The 5,039-nt window shown below is 32.1% G+C and overlaps 1 long non-coding RNA gene across 1 annotated transcript; it reads left to right on the forward strand.

The window, feature by feature from the left end:
• Nucleotides 1-269: 269 nt before the first annotated feature.
• LOC121231897 (uncharacterized) lies at nucleotides 270-1,588 on the forward strand. The gene is made up of 2 exons (XR_005930048.1): nucleotides 270-914; nucleotides 1,306-1,588. It is a non-coding gene; the product is annotated as an uncharacterized lncRNA (long non-coding RNA).
• The last annotated feature ends 3,451 nt before the right edge of the window (nucleotides 1,589-5,039 follow it).

A 5,039-nucleotide genomic window follows, 5' to 3' on the forward strand; every position in this document is an offset into this window, starting at 1 on the left:
TCCTTCCATCCCACCTAAATGCCTCTTGAAAATCCAACAGCTTCAACCCGATGAGAAAACTTAAAGCGTAATTCCTCAATAATAAAATTGGCTTTTTTACCGCTTACTCTTGGTTCAACCAAGCAGATAATATTTGGGCTATGTTTCGAATTGTATTCTCGAAAAGCTCGTATGAATTTCTTGCCATGACACCCTTAACAGTTCCACGAAAAAATTTTAAGGTTAGGATCCATCAAAATAAAATATGTAAAAATAAAATAGAAGACAAAACACTAAAATTGCAAAAGCCCATAAAAATAAAAATAAAAAACAAAAAGATAACAACCAACAAATTTTGACAGCTTTACTGTCTAGGGATATTTAACCCCTCCATTTGCTCAACATTTCCAGTTAGCATTTCAAACTCAACATTATCCTCGGTGATAGCCGAAATGTTTTCAGCCAAAAGTTCCATGGACTTCCTTAGAGAAACACGATGAGAGCCATGGTTTTTGAAACACACGTTACTACCATGGAGGCTCTTATTTTGCTTGCTGTTTTTCCCTCTAATTCTCATCCCCTTGCCCGAATCAAAATTTCCTAGTGGAGCCGAGGAACTACTTGTGGGCAAATGTTCTTTATTTTCTAAAAATACTACTGCTGAATACCTGCCGGAATCCAAGCTTCCTACGTCCACCACAACCTCGCCTCTGTCCAACTCCTTTGAAGGTGAATTAGATCGGTGTATTTCGGGCTCCTTTGCAGCTTGTAAATCCTCTTCAACGATGACCTGCTCAAAACTGAACTCCACCACTGCAAGGGTTCGACCACTGCTTCCAGCTCCAACAGTACCCCGCTGAACTTTTGTCTGGCCCTAACGGTCCACAAGTGTCCAGGCCTGTATAGGCGAAACCACCTCAAGGCCCAAACCATTGGTAAGGGCATCTGAACCCTGCATTGTACCTTTAGAATTTGTGTGGGCCGAATTGTAACCCAAAGATAAAATCTTTATTCTTTTTTATAATCGGGCCTGAAACATTTTTGAGGCCCAACTCTTTAGTTTTACTGTTGCTATTTCCCTTATTAAAACCAGCTTGAACATTAATTTGGCTCCCCAATTCTTTCCTCCAATTATCCTCAATTAAGATACCTTTTCTTTTAGATTTTCGCAAATCAGCCATATTCCTGTTTTGTGTTTCTCTAATTAAATCCCTATTCTCTAGGCTACCAAATCGGGAGCCATCCTTATCTCTCTCTTTATTTTCGGTTGATTTCAGCATATTGTCCCTAGATTTACGCCTTGCTTTTCTTTCGACAATCATCCAGGGTTCGAAGTTACCATCTTTCTTCTTCGATTCTACAATGTTCACCTTTTGACTTTCCGATTCTGTCACAGGCGAGTCTCTGTTCGCTTCAACCGTAGACTCAGAAGTTTTGAATTTACAACTGTTCGCCTCAACCGTAGACTCATAAGTTTTGAATTTACAAATGTTGTCAACGTGCCCATACCTTCCACAATGAAAACATATTGTAGAGAGGGATTTGTATTATACATGTTGTTTCCGAATATTAATCAATATTTGGGATACCAATGGTTTTTCTAAGTTGACATACACCGCCATCCTAGAAAATTTACCATTCGCGTTACTATCGGTGTTCATGTCTAACTTGACCACTTTACCCACCAGTTCTCTGATTTCTGTAATGATTTTGTGATTGTACAGATAACTGGGTAGTGCAGGGAACTTAATCCATGCCATCACTACACTTGGGTACGCCTGTGTAGAATCGAAAGCCATCGTCCATGGTTGAACAGTGAAATATTGGCCAAAGATAGTCCACGGACCTTCAGAGAGTACCTTTTCATAGTCCAGCTTATTTTGGAATTTGACTAAAAAATAGCCATTCTCAATATCCATCATATGGATAGTTGCTATGGGTCTCCACATGCTATAAATTTTGTTCTGCAAAATCGAAAAACCAATGTTACGGCCTAAGAGTTTTAAGATCACGGTGTTATCCATACCCTGAAGGAGGATTTGATGAATCCGATCTGAAAACATAATGGACGACATCCCATTCACCATAGATCTCTGAATGTCCCCTTCCAAAATATCAATAGCTTCCTTTTCTTCCGAACCATTGAAGCCTTTCTTTGAGGAATGGCCGACCAGCCTTTCTTTCCAAGAAGTAGGCAGATCAGAGGACAACTCGATCACCATGTCATTGCTCGTCTCTTCCTCTTTGTCTCTAAATCTAACCTTCTTGGGAATCATCTCCTCTAAGATGGAATTTCCATGATCAGTATTTTCACAGAGATAATTCGTTATTTTTTGCCCAGCTAATACTTCACATTTAAAATTATAAAAATTACAATAAAAAAGTCTAATTTTTCCGTATTTAATTTTAAGAAATATACCAAATAAATTTTATAACTTAAATTTGTATTTACTTTTTCATACTTAATTTTTAACACTTAAGTCTTTTTAGTTTATCAAACAACACCATAATTGGAGCTCAAGTTCACTGGATACTAACTCAATCGAAGCATGATTGAAAACTATTCTTTTACAAAATAATAAAATATTAATTTATATATTTTTTATATAAAATCTATAAAATGCTTATACATAGCAAGAATTGAACTTAAAAACTAAAATTTATAGCTCTAACTAGAGCCTCATTTGAATTTTATATATTTTTATGTACCTTTTTCACACATGTCATGAGTGCGCCACAATTTAGTGTATATATATAAACTTTAATTCGCGATATATGTATATTGAAAGGTAAATTTATTAATTCATTCAATGAATGGAATCATACAATTTAAGGAAAAAAATAACAAACACTCGTCGTAGATGAGGAATAACAAACTCTATCAACATAGAACATTTTGACACATTGACAATTGGTTTTGCCACAACTCAAGCATGACATATCTGGAGTGATTGCAAGCACTTAACACGATAACGAAATCAGCCTCGAATGGTCCAAAGCAGTGAGCAAAAATCGACAAAAGAATCGAGTATTACCAAAGTATAGAGGACAACAACAAAACCATCCTAAAAATCACTTGTAAAACTAAGATTACATGCATAAGCAAGACTAAAAATCGTGCTATAAGAGCAGACAAAAATTTCTAAAACTGAAGACTTATTAAATAATGGAAAAGCAAACAAAAAAAAACATATAAAACTTAAGACAACACAAGTCTAAATCGACTCGTGAAATCATTTATTATTCTGAAATATTCTCAAAACAGAACCAAATTAAGAAACTGACGAAGAGCCACCCACTTTGTAAAAAAACTATTGGTGGCCGGTGGAGTTTTAGCGAACGACAAGCATTGTCATCTATCCATCATAACTTGTGAAGACAATAAAGATACACACAAAATAGATTTGCAAACTGAAAAAGAGAGAATACATGTGGAGTGAACGAGAAAAATAAAGAAAGAAAGAATTGGTGGGAGGGGAAAAATAGCGGGCGATAGCCAATCCGGAGGCTGGCACCGTCGTTGAGCAAAACAAAAAATAAGAAACAAATGGCTTGTTCATTCGTTATATATATATGTTAACATAGATATTTTTACTTTCAATCGTTAAAAATATATTAATCTATGTACTCTTTTAGATCGATATGGTACATATATCAAATCGATTCAAAAATTTACATGCATGACAAATACAATTATATTGATAATATAGAGAGAGAGAGAGAGAGAGAAAAGTGCACTAGACATCCCCAAACTATGACCCTCATTCTAAATTGACCCCTAAACTTAAAAATATTGTAATTACATCCCTAAACTATTGATATTATATCAATCATGTCCTTTAATTATTGAAACCATTAATTCAATAGTTAAATTACATGTCAAATGTTACGTGACATAATTTAAAATGAAAAATTTAAAGAAAGAAAAATGTTACCACATAAATTTTAAAAGTAAAAACTAAAAATAAAGTAAATTGAAAAAAGAAACAGCAGGTGATAAAACTTTTGTAAAAGCTTCGAAAACCTCAAAATCAATATTCTTACGACATCCCTTTTTACAATATTCATTTTTTTTAAACTTTTCATTTTAAACTATGCCACATAAGATTTGACATCTCATTAACGATTAAATTAATGGTTTTAGAAATGGAAGAACCTTATTGATATAACTTTAATAGTTCAAAATGTAATTAGAGTTTTTTAAAATTTAGGGACTAATTTAAAATAAAGTTATAGTTTGAGATGAATGGTGCAATTATCTATATATAGAGAGAGATTTTCTTTGCCATTTATAAGATTAATAATTGAGTTTTATATGAGATTCTTTTTATAATATTTTAATTACAGAAACTATTAATCTATATTATTATTTAAGTGTTTTATTGAGTTGGTGTCACATTTAACTGAGACAACTCAATTGTTAAATTATGTAAATACTTTTACATAATGAAAATAAGTTATATTATTTGAGAGTCCTTTAGTCTTTTTCATTTAAAAAAAAACTAAAATAATGCATTTATTGAGATTTGAACCTAAGTCAATTGTATGAGTAAAATTTTTAATTACCACTTAGCCAAAGCTTTATCTTAATACCTTTGTACATTTTAATTTTAATTATGCACACTTTATTACTTCTGTCAATTGTATATTTTAATAATGTATTTAATTGAGTTAGTGTCACAAGTTAACTCAACACTGGCTCAAGATTAATAATAACACAATGATAAACAATTAAATCTATTTTTAAATTTTAATATCATATATATTGAATGTGTAATTATTAGTAATTACTTTTAAGCCATGTGCTTCCTTTATTTTATGTTATTTTTAAATACAAATTTGTGGTTTGCACACGCATTTCTAACATAATGAATAATATAATTTATATTAATTTCATAAAATAAAATATATTATTTAATAAATTTAAAAAATTAATATTTAATATTTTATTTGACATTAGAAACTAATAGATATAGATGAGTAATTGGGCCTTCAAGAGAGTTTATTTTGGTAGAATGGAACCATAGTTTGATTCTCTTTTGGGCCCATGCTTAGGTTCA

Source organism: Gossypium hirsutum, chromosome A07 (assembly GCF_007990345.1).
Source record: "Gossypium hirsutum isolate 1008001.06 chromosome A07, Gossypium_hirsutum_v2.1, whole genome shotgun sequence".
Classification (NCBI taxonomy): Eukaryota; Viridiplantae; Streptophyta; class Magnoliopsida; order Malvales; family Malvaceae; genus Gossypium; species Gossypium hirsutum.